The sequence below is a fragment of the Protopterus annectens genome, chromosome 1.part2 (assembly GCF_019279795.1).
Source record: "Protopterus annectens isolate FY-2018-M chromosome 1.part2, PAN1.0, whole genome shotgun sequence".
Lineage (NCBI taxonomy): Eukaryota > Metazoa > Chordata > Ceratodontiformes > Protopteridae > Protopterus > Protopterus annectens.
Window position 1 is genome coordinate 192,039,862 of NC_056727.1, and position 12,500 is coordinate 192,052,361.

A 12,500-nucleotide genomic window follows, 5' to 3' on the forward strand; every position below is an offset into this window, starting at 1 on the left:
AGTAGTTTCCTCCTTCTATTGTATAGCTTGTTTATGGCAGGAGTCCACCAGACTGCTGGTTTCCTTTTCTTGGAGGAGTGAGCCTTGGTTTTGCTTGGGATGGCATGATCCATGCATTCTTGTAGGTGCCCGTAGGATGCATTAGTAAAGGATTTTGTAGCTTGGACAGCGTTATCCTTCAGCATGGGGGTTTTGAAACTTTCCACCTCGGTCTTAAGTAAAGTAAAGTTTGCTTTAGTGTGTGTAAGTGTGTGTTGTGACTGTTATGTGTGTGTTTGAGGGACTGTAAGATGTGTGTGTGTGTGTGTGTGTGTGTGTGTGTGTGTGTGTGTGTGTGTGTGTGTGTGTGTGTGTGTGAGTTTCATTTATGTTACTGTTTGTGCATTCTCGGAGTTAGACTATGTAAGTAGGGGGGTGTGGGGAGCGCAGCCCTCCACATGGGGGGGTGCAGCGGAGCTTGCCCCCTGCTTATATGTAGTGTAGTTAGTTTGTTTGATTGTGGGGGGGGGTAGTTTTATGTATGTTTATGTGTGTACTGTATGTATAGCATGAGTACGGGATTTTGAATTTTGCGGTTGTGTGTTTTCAAGTTTGTGAGTTGTGGTTGGGTTTTCGGCTTTGTGGTTTCGGACTACTGAAATTCGAGATTTCGGTATTTCGAAATTCCATAGTGGACCCATATATATATATATATATATATATATATATATATATATATATATATATATATATATATATATATATATATATATATATTTTTTTTTTAATTTATTTATTTTTTTTTTAACAAGTACATTTTTATACTTTCCAGTGTTTGCATTTATGCTCTTTTTTTGATAATTGTATGTGTTCAGTATACTGTTTACCACACAGATTTCATATTCCTGAATCATTGTGGTTTTGTATGAATTTTTGTTTATAAAAACAATGAAATATATTGGGGAAAAATCACCACACTGCACATTGTTATGCATACTGTAGCATTCTAGCATAAACATTGCAGTATACATTGTTTTATGTACTGTAATATTCCAATTTAAATACCACAGTGCACACTCTTGCACATATTGTAGCATTGGTGAAGAAACATTAAGTGAATATATTACAAGGTTTAACATTCTAGTTCAAAAATTACATTGCACATTGTCCTACATGCTGTATCAAGCCATGGTGGTACAGCGGTAGTGTTGTTGCCTCACAGCAAGAGGTTCTTCTGTTCGATTCATGGCTGGAGTGCCTTCTGTGTTGAGTCTGCATGTCCTCCCCGTGGTCGAGTGGCCTCCGAAAGACATGCGTGAATGGGCATGCCTTCACTGAAGGTTGGGCGTCGGGCTGGCAACTCGGCACCATAAAAAAATCTACTGCCAATCATTAGTGGACTGGAGTTCCGCTATGGTGACCCCTAACCAGGAAAAGCTGAAAAGATAAAGAAAAAAATTGTCCTACATGCTGTAACATTCTAGTTTACTCATCACAATATATACTGTTCTCATTCTATAACATTCCAACATAAAATAGCAATATACACTTTTCCACATATTTCTGAACTTTTACAGTTACTCACTAGACCTTTGTTATAATGGCTTGATAATCAGTTCAGAGTCCAGACTTCATCTGAAATTCAGATCTTTTTACAGATGGCATCTATATGCCAAATTCTTGTCTTATCTTATTTCCTTCCCAGTCATGTTAAATTTAAATCCCTGCAGATTTAACTGCTGATTCCAATGCATCTTCCTGAAAGTTACTAGCAACTGTCACAAGTCTGACTTTTTACCTTTCATTTACAACAAGCATTTTATTACTATTATTATATTCATCTGATGGTTACATGATTACCACTACCCCATTTATCATACGATCCTCTAAGTTTCAACTTTCACTTTCTCCTCCTCTGTTTTCTGCAAAGTGCATTGATATTCCGCACCATTTATCTTCCTCTCTAAATAAACATTTCTACATATTCAGAAATCAAAATCAATTACATCACTAACAAATATGTTGAGCTAGCATATGGATGCCACTTTTATAATGCAGCATCTCTCTAATTATTCATCAACAATGACAGCCAAAAATAAAGTCTCTAAGACAAGTTTGCCTTTAACTTTTTGATTATAGGTTACCGTAAGTTTTAGTTGGTCACTAGAGATCTTCATTTTCTCTCTGTATTCCTTTCTTTCTAGGTGTGTTCTTCCTATAAACCAGGATAAACTCTAACCCCCGGACTCATGAACAGTCCATGCAAGAATATTCTATTCTTGCACGGACTGTTCCATCTAGGAATACAGCAGCAACATGCCCTACATATTAATGAGGGCATGCTGCTGTATTCCTACACCTACATGATCCATGTACAATTGCAGGGGGCATGTATATGTCCTGCACAGACACTTACATACACCCCCTGCACTCAAAAAGTGCTGTACAGCACTTTCAAATAAGGAAGTAGCATAATATTAGAGCCTGGCTCTAATATTGTGCATTATTTCAGTATCCATGGACACTGAAATCTAAAACTAAGCATGTCAGTGTTCATGGGCACTGAAATAAGAACCCCCCCACACACAATCCCTAAGTAGCAGTCCGCAGAGCACATGACTGTCCCCGGAATGGCCAGATTCCTGCCCCACATGCCTGCAACCTGCTGATAAATATATGTAATAATTTAAAATTGTGTTTATTATTTTTTTTTTGCAATAAAAAAGAAAGTTTAAGCAGAGCGCAGAGAGTTTGCATGTTACGGTGCTTTGCTCAGCCCAGCTTAAATGCTGTTTGAGAGTCAAATAGGATTGTGAAGAAAACGCTCTTATTGTTGATGTAGCATAGTGGTTAGAGCCCACTTTAGCGTAAAAGACAAGCATGGTTCGAATACCAGCTCTGGCCAATCTATTTATGTGTGGAAGCAGTTGTAAATTAATTCTTATGAATCGGAATGATATTTGTAAGTCATATGCCTCACGTATGGTAGTGTAGGGCTGGAAAAATGCCATATGAAAATGTAAACAAATTTTCTATTTTTCATGTAAATAGTTGTTTGCAGCCAGCTAAGCCTGCCACAGCTCCGCTGAAACCTGCTAAGGATTGCTTAAGCATGACAATATAAGTAATCCTTAGCAACTGTAAGCTTTGCTTAGCTGGTTTAAGCCTTGCTAAGCGGATTTGCGCACAGCTAAGCATAGCTTAGCATATTTGAAAATTGGCCAATCACGGAAAAGTGCAGGACAATGGCCTTATTTAAACTGCACATGCAGGAATACAGCCATATCTCTTTGAGTCTGATCAGGGCAGCAATAATGTCAGGTGCAGGGGAGGGTGTTTGCTTTTGTGCGCAATGCTGGGACATCCAGGAGTCCAGGGTCATGGTTGGACTCCTTAACAAAGACCATGAAGCTAGACTGCTGCAGGGCCAGTACCAGGGCTCTCAGTACAAAGCGGAGGCCTGGGACCATTTGGTACACAATCTCACCAGTGCCACTGGAATTCCCCAAACTGGTGAGCTGGTGCGTTATCATTATGATGACCTAAAGCATAGGAAGGGTGAGCTCTTGGCACAGTGGATCCAAGAGGAATGAGCAGAGGAAGTTCCAGAAGTTTGTAAGTATCCAGTCTGTGTATTTGTAAATAATTATTTAAAAATTGTATATGTTACTGTCCAGGTGTGCTTAATGTATGTTTATTCCCCATACAGTTGCCAATTGATGTCCATGCACAGCATCTGGTCCGACTGCACCGAGAGTTTGGTGAGTACAGAAATATTCGTAATATCTGCTGTAATAAATCAGAAATAGTAAAGGTAGTAGTATCTGTATATATAATTGTGGTCTAACTGTATTAAATTAATGCATGTTTCAGGCTGCCACTGTGAGAACTCAGTAGTGCCAGTTGCTGTGTAATACACAGTTTTGTAGCAAACAGGGTACAATTAGGTTCATACGTTCATAGGTTGGTACTAGGCTATCGACCCTAGGGCCTATACAAACCTAGCCATAACAATTCCCTGGCGACTTCTTCCCAGAATATTTACTTCCCTGGTCCTCTGTCTAGCAAGGTGACTGACATGATCCCGGGGTGAAGTTCCTACCTTCCATCCAATCATCAAGGTTCCTTTTGAAGAGGGCCAAAAAGGCGCTCTGCTTGACATGTATGGGGAGTCTATTCCAGAGTATGGGAGTCTCTGGGTCAGGAACCTATCCCTCCATCATGTTTTGTTCATTGTGATGACCAGGTTTAGGTCCCTGGAGCATGTGGCTCTGAGGGATTGGAATTTCTTTAAGTATAGCATGTCCATCAGCTCTGGGTTTGACATGGCCTTGTATGTTAAGCAAAAATCGCCTCTGAGTAGGTGATATGCGACAGAGTATAGCTAGAGTTTTTTAGATGGTCAGCATAGGGCATCTGCTTTAGGTCTGTGATTCTTTTAGTGAGGTATTTCTGTGGCCTTTCCAGATGTTGTAGGTGTCTTGTGAGGTACCAAATGGGACGTTGTACTCAATAATGGGTCTAATGAAGGATGACTACAATGGGATAATGACCTCCTTTTTCTGGATGAAAAGCCCTTAGTGATGAGGTGTGACACATAGAATTATTTCCTGACTGTTGTGACGATGTGGTTATCGAAGGAGAGACGACTGTCCACCTGTGTCCCTAAGTCCCTTATCACACTTTCAGTGTTTAGTATACTGCCACTTATGTGGTAATTCATGGGTACATGTTTTTTTCCCAAAAGGGATAACTATACATTTCTTAGCACTGAGCTTGACATCATGGCTCTGGCACCAAGCATCTGTTTCTGTAAGGCCCTTTTGTAGAATATCCACATTATTTGGGGATTCAATAATGGCTCCCAGTTTGCAGTCATCTGCAAACTTTGTTAGCCAGAGTCCCTTAGTGCTGGCCTGTACTTCATAGAAGTAGATGCCAAACAAGAGTGGTTCCAGGACTGAACCCCGAGGTACTCCACTTGTCACTTGTCTGGAGTTGGATTTGGAGTCGGCTACTTTTACAGTGTGGGTTTTGTCAGTAAGCCAGTTAGCAACCCATTGAGTGATGTAGGGATTAGTGCCCAGTTTATTAAGTTTATCTATGATTCCAGAGTGGGTGATGATGTCTAAGGCCTTGGCAAGGTCCAGAAAGGCTGTGTGGACAGCCTTACCCTTGTCCACAGCTCTGGAGAATGATTTGAAGAAGTCAATCAGGTTGAGGAGACAGGATCGTCCCTTCATGAAATCAAACTGGGTGGGGTCCAGGGTTTGAAGGTTGCCAATGTCTTTGTTTATAAGTTCCATGATAATGCATTCCATGGCTTTGCAGATCAAGCTCATTAGACTGATGGGACGATAGTTCCTGGGATCCAAGGTGGATTCCTGCCTTGTGGAGTGGGATAACTGTAGCTGTGCGTCACTCACTGGGCACAAACCCTGAGGTGAGGCTATGATTAAACATGACACTTAGGTGAGGTGCCAGTTAATTTCGTAGTTTATGTAGTACACAGCCCGGGATGTCGTCTGGTCCCATGGATGCTGTATTCTTAGCTTTGGAGAGTGCGTTTTTTACTTGTGTGGCCATGATTTCCAGAATTTGGCACTCTTCTGGTATTGAGATGGGCTCTTTAGGGGGTGAGAGGAGGGGTGAAGTTGGCACTGAATCAATCTGCCAGGATATTGTCAATATCCTTGGGATCAGTATATTCAATGTCATTTTGTTGTAGCTCAGATCAGATCTGAGCATTGCCATTTAGATTTTTGACATAACTATAGAATGCATTGTGGTTATCCTTGGAATCTTTAGCAATTTTATTTTCGTAACTAGCTTTGGAGTATTTTATGTGGGATCTCAGCTTTTTACTGAGGCTGGTAAGGGAGTGCTTTAGATCCTGGGATTTTCCTCTTTTCTGCAACAGTTTCTTCCTTCTGTTGTATAGTTTGTTATGGCAGGGGACCACCAGATTGGCTTCCCTTTTTTGGAGGAGTGCATCTTGGTTCTATTTGGAATGGCATGATTCATGCACAAGTGTATGTGCTCATACAGTGCCTTAGTGTAGGATTCAGCAGTCAAACTTTCAGTTCCCATCTGCATGGGTGTCATGAACTTTGTCACTTCTGACTTTAGTGGCATGAAGTTGGCTTTGGAGAAGTTTTTTATGGAGGTTTCTCTACTGGGGGGTGGGGATGGGATGTGAACATCAAGGGTGAATAGCTTATGGTCAGACCTGACCAATGAGGGGGAGACCACTGCCATGGACCATCGATCTCCCATGTTGGCCCCTGGTGGGAATATGGATTAGTTGATCCAGGGCATTGGAATTTATGAATTCCAAGAACCGTTGGGCAAAGGTGTTGGTACCCGAGTAGTTTTCCCAGTTAATGGCAGGGTAGTTAAAATCACCCAGTATTAGGGTGTTTGGTTGTATCTTAAGATGCATATCTTAAGATGCATCTTAAGATTCAAGATGCACGCTCGAAACTCTCCTTAGCATGGAGAACATTGATATCTGTGCAGTAACAGAAACCTGGTTCAGGGCTCCCGAGAGCACCCCAGCACTACCAGGTTATAACTCATACCATGCTTTTCGGCCCCAAAACTTGGACCGAACCACAAAAGGAGGGGGAGTATCGATATTCATCAAAGATACCCACACCTCCAGGTTGGTGGCAAAGCACGAAGCATCAGAGACTATCTATGTACAACTAACAGAGGGTAAAACTGCCTTCCAGTTTATAGCCTGCTACAGACCACCCTCCCAAACCCAGGAACCCCACTCGGCCTTTCTGAGAACACTGAAAAATATGAAGGTCTCTCCAAACACCATTATATTGGGCGACTTCAACTACCCAAACATAGACTGGGAGCATTACTCTAGCTCCAACACCCTAGCCCAAAGGTTCCTAGAATTTATAAACTCAAATGCTTTGGAACAACTTGTTACCACTCCCACAAGAGGTTTAAACATACTGGACTTGATCATCACCAACACAGGGACTCTATGCTCCAGACCAGAAGTGTATACCTCACTGGTAAGATCAGACCATAAACTAATCTTACTGGATATTCACATCCCGACCCCACCCCCTGCCCAGAAAACCACAGTGAAAAACTTCTCTAAAGTAAATTTCACACTCCTCAAAACTGAGGTGGAATCCTTCAAAGCCCCCCGGCCTGTGGAAAATATGGCCCAGACCGCAGAATCCTTTATAAACGAATTCTATGAACACCTTCAGAAATGCATGGATCATGCAATCCCAAATAAAACCAAGACCCAGTCCTCCAAAGGCAGACGTCCTGTCTGGTGGACCCCAGCCATAAACAAACTATACAATAGAAGGAGGAAGCTACTAAATGATAGAGCAAAATCCCAAAAAGGGATGGCATCACTGATCAGTATTAGCAAAAAACTATGGGCACTCATAAAATTGTCTAAGGCCAGCTTCGAGAGAAAAATTGCACAGGACACTAAGGATAATCACAAGGCTTTCTTTAGTTATGTTAGGAACCTGGGTGGTAATTCCCAGATATGCTCAGAATTAGTCCAAAATGACAAAAAATATACTGAACCCACAGACATTGCCAACATCCTAGCGGACAGGTTCAGTGCAAACTTCTCCCCCCCTCCCCACCAAAAGGGCAAATATCTATCCCAGCTGAGTGCTGCCCCCCTGACATCTCAAATGCTCAGGTAAGAGCCACCCTCTCCAAAGCAAAAAACACAGCATCAATGGGACCAGACGGTGTCCCGGGCTGATTCCTACATGAACTCCAAGAAGAGCTAAACCCAAACATAAAACTACTGTTCAATCTCAGCCTTACTACAGGATATGTGCCCAAAGAGTGGCGTACAGCAACAGTGGTCCCTCTCCATAAAGGTGGTGCCTCAACGGATCCTGGAAACTATCGCCCCATAAGCCTGACTAGCTTGGTGTGCAAAGCTATGGAAAGGATCATCATGGACCTCATAAATAAAGATATTGGGGACCTACAGACACTGGATCCTACCCAGTTTGGCTTTTTTAAGGGAAGATCCTGCCTCTTAAACCTGGTTGATTTCTTTGAAACAGTCACCAAGGCCATTGACGAGGGGAAGGTGGTCCACACAGCCTACCTGGACCTCGCAAAAGCCTTCGATACAATACCCCACTCGGGCATTATAGATAAGCTCACCAGCTTAAATATAAACCCCTATGTCACTAGATGGATTGCAAACTGGCTCAAGGACAGAACCCACATGGTTAGAATTGCTGGAGCTATGTCAGACTCCAAACCAGTTACAAGTGGTGTCCCACAAGGCTCAGTCCTGGGACCTCTCTTGTTCGGTATATATTTCTCAGAGGTACAGGCCAACACAGAAGGACTGTAGCTGACCAAGTTCGCAGATGGCTGCAAACTGGGTGCCATAATCGACTCTCCAGCTGACACAAGCATCCTCCAAAAGGGCCTCATAGAAACAGACAACTGGTGCCAGAGCCATGGCCTCAAGCTAAATGCCAAAAAGTGTATAGTCATCCCCTTTGGCAAAAACAAAGTGCCCACAAATTACCACATAGGTGGTAATCCATTAAGTACAGAAGAAGTAATTAGGGACCTGGGGACCCAAGTTGATAGCAATCTCTCATTTGACAACCACGTGGCCAAAGTGGTTAGAAAACATTTTATATAGCCCACCTAATCATGAAGGGATTCACATCTAGATCAGGGAGGTCATCGTGCCTCTTTACTCATCCCTCATCAGGCCCATAATTGAGTACAATGCCCCTTTGGGATGTACCTTACCAGACACCTCCAGCAACTGAAAGACCCCAAAAGTACCTCACCAAGAGGATCAAAGGGCTCAAACAGATGCCATATGTTGCCCGGTTAAAGAAACTCCAGCTCTACTCAGTGGCATTCCGCCTGTTCAGAGGCGATCTGTGCCTGACGATAAAGCCATGTCCAACCTGGAATTAATGGACATGCTGCACCTCAGAAAATCCAAATCCCATCGAGCTATGCGCCGAGAGACTTGAACCTCAGCACTGAAATAAATAGGGCATGCTGGAGGGACAGATTCATAACCCAGAGGCTCCCTTCACTCTGGAATAAAATCCCAGTCCAGGTTAGGCAGAGTCCCTCATTGACTCTCTTCAAGAGGAATCTTGATGAGTGGATGGGAGATCGTAGGTTTACCCCAGGTATCACTTCTGTGTCACTGTTAGACAGAGGCACAGTATACTAACCTCGAAAAAGGGCATAGCAAAATAAATTTAAAATGGGTGGCGAAAGCCAAACACATTCTTGCTAGGCTTATAAATGCCCTAGGGCAGATAGCCTAGTATGAACCTATGAACCTATGAACCTATAATATTTTCCAGTATGTTTAGAAAGGTGTAGTGAGAATCTTGGGGCATGGTGGTGGATCTGTAGCAAGCTACAATTTGGATTGTAGTCTTACCTAGTGTTAGTTGCACCTGTAGAATTTCAGATGCATTGTGTTGGGCAACTAGCCTGGAGGTGTGAATATCTTTGGTGAATATGGACACTCCTCAACCTTTAGTGTTTTGGTCCTGGTTTGGTGGCCAAAACGTGTGGTAAGAGTTGTAGCCTGGTATTGCAGGGTGCTTTCTGGAGCCTTGAACCAGGTCTCAGTTACTGCACAGATATCAATGTTCTTCATTTTTAGTAGTGCCTCGAGGGAGTGCATTTTATGGCTTAGTGTTGAGCAGCATTACCTTCAGATTTTGCATGCTTAAATCTGTTAAGGTGGTGGTTTTGTCCTTTGAGCCTTGCCTAATAAAGGCACTATAGGGGTGGCAAGAGCCTTAGCCAGTAACCTGAATCCCAGGGGCAACAGGTGCAGACCATCTCTGGCAAAGCATTGAGGAGAGGAAGAGTAGGATATGTATTAGGCTGTTTGAAAGAACCTGCTAAGAAACTGCTGTGTCAGGGCTGCTGTAACAGTAAGAAGCAATCTTCCTGTGCAGATCATGCAGTAATACTAACTGGATTTCTGAATTATAGAATGTGTTGTTATGTCTTTCATTTGTCTTGTATCTGAAAAGTGCAATTGTGTAGCTGCTGCAGCATGCAGTAACTGAGGTAAAGTGATGTAGCACTGTTTGTTTGCATAGTTCAGAATGTGGATCTGAAATAACTGACAAAAAGCAAAAGTCAATATTTTCTTCAGTAATGTCTTGTACTGTGTTCCTGCCAGCATTGCCTTGTGTTAACCTTTGCAATTCAGCTGTATGTAGTCCTGAATGTACAGGAAAGTGTGAGACACTAACAGGTGCAGACTGCAAAAGTAGAGTGTGTCAACTTGATTCTAAATGGAAGTATGTTTTATTAAAATGTCCAAATATCTAGTTTTAATTATCTGGTCATATTGTGTAAATACTAACATCAACAGCTCTTTGTTCTGATTTTTGTGGTAGTTATTATGGAAAACAAATAAAAAAGTAGAGTGTGTAGAAAAGTATGCACTAGACAAAAATAACTCAAGTACCAGGTATCACTTCTGCAGTAGCTCAGTCTGATAACGACTAGATCTGTAATTACCTTTTCCCAGGAACCCCACTCGGCCTTTCTGAGAACACTGAAAAATATGAAGGTCTCTCCAAACACCATTATATTGGGCGACTTCAACTACCCAAACATAGACTGGGAGCATTACTCTAGCTCCAACACCCTAGCCCAAAGGTTCCTAGAATTTATAAACTCAAATGCTTTGGAACAACTTGTTACCACTCCCACAAGAGGTTTAAACATACTGGACTTGATCATCACCAACACAGGGACTCTATGCTCCAGACCAGAAGTGTATCCCTCACTGGTAAGATCAGAACATAAACTAATCTTACTGGATATTCACATCCCGACCCCACCCCCTGCCCAGAAAATCACAGTGAAAAACTTCTCTAAAGCAAATTTCACACTCCTCAAAACCGAGGTGGAATCCTTCAAAGCCCCCGGGCCTGTGGAAAATATGGCCCAGACCGCAGAATCCTTTATAAACGCATTCTATGAACACCTTCAGAAATGCATGGATCATGCGATCCCAAATAAAACCAAGACCCAGTCCTCCAAAGGCAGACGTCCTGTCTGGTGGACCCCAGCCATAAACAAACTATACAATAGAAGGAGGAAGCTACTAAATGATAGAGCAAAATCCCAAAAAGGGATGGCATCACTGATCAGTATTAGCAAAAAACTATGGGCACTCATAAAATTGTCTAAGGCCAGCTTCGAGAGAAAAATTGCACAGGACACTAAGGATAATCACAAGGCTTTCTTTAGTTATGTTAGGAACCTGGGTGGTAATTCCCAGATATGCTCAGAATTAGTCCAAAATGACAAAAAATATACTGAACCCACAGACATTGCCAACATCCTAGCGGACAGGTTCAGTGCAAACTTCTCCCCCCCCCCCCCCCAAAAGAGCAAATATCTATCCCAGCCGAGTGCTGCCCCCCTGACATCTCAAATGCTCAGGTAAGAGCCACCCTCTCCAAAGCAAAAAACACAGCATCAATGGGACCAGACGGTGTCCCGAGCTGATTCCTACATGAACTCCAAGAAGAGCTAAACCCAAACATAAAACTACTGTTCAATCTCAGCCTTACTACAGGATATGTGCCCAAAGAGTGGCGTACAGCAACAGTGGTCCCTCTCCATAAAGGTGGTGCCTCAACGGATCCTGGAAACTATCGCCCATAAGCCTGACTAGCTTGGTGTGCAAAGCTATGGAAAGGATCATCATGGACCTCATAAATAAAGATATTGGGGACCTACAGACACTGGATCCTACCCAGTTTGGCTTTTTAAGGAAGATCCTGCCTCTTAAACCTGGTTGATTTCTTTGAAACAGTCACCAAGGCCATTGACGAGGGGAAGGTGGTCCACACAGCCTACCTGGACCTCAAAAGCCTTCGATATAATACCCCACTGGCATTATAGATAAGCTCACCAGCTTAAATATAAACCCCTATGTCACTAGATGGATTGCAAACTGGCTCAAGGACAGAACCCACATGGTTAGAATTGCTGGAGCTATGTCAGACTCCAAACCAGTTACAAGTGGTGTCCCACAAGGCTCAGTCCTGGGACCTCTCTTGTTCGGTATATATTTCTCGGAGGTACAGGCCAACACGGAAGGACTGTAGCTGACCAAGTTCGCAGATGGCTGCAAACTGGGTGCCATAATCGACTCTCCAGCTGACACAAGCATCCTCCAAAAGGGCCTCATAGAAACAGACAACTGGTGCCAGAGCCATGGCCTCAAGCTAAATGCCAAAAGTGTATAGTTATCCCTTTGGCAAAACAAAGTGCCCACAAATTACCACATAGGTGGTAATCCATTAAGTACAGAAGAAGTAATTAGGGACCTGGGGACCCAAGTTGATAGCAATCTCTCATTTGACAACCACGTGGCCAAAGTGGTTAGAAAACATTTTATATAGCCCACCTAATCATGAAGGGATTCACATCTAGATCAGGGGAGGTCATCGTGCCTCTTTACTCATCCCTCATCAGGC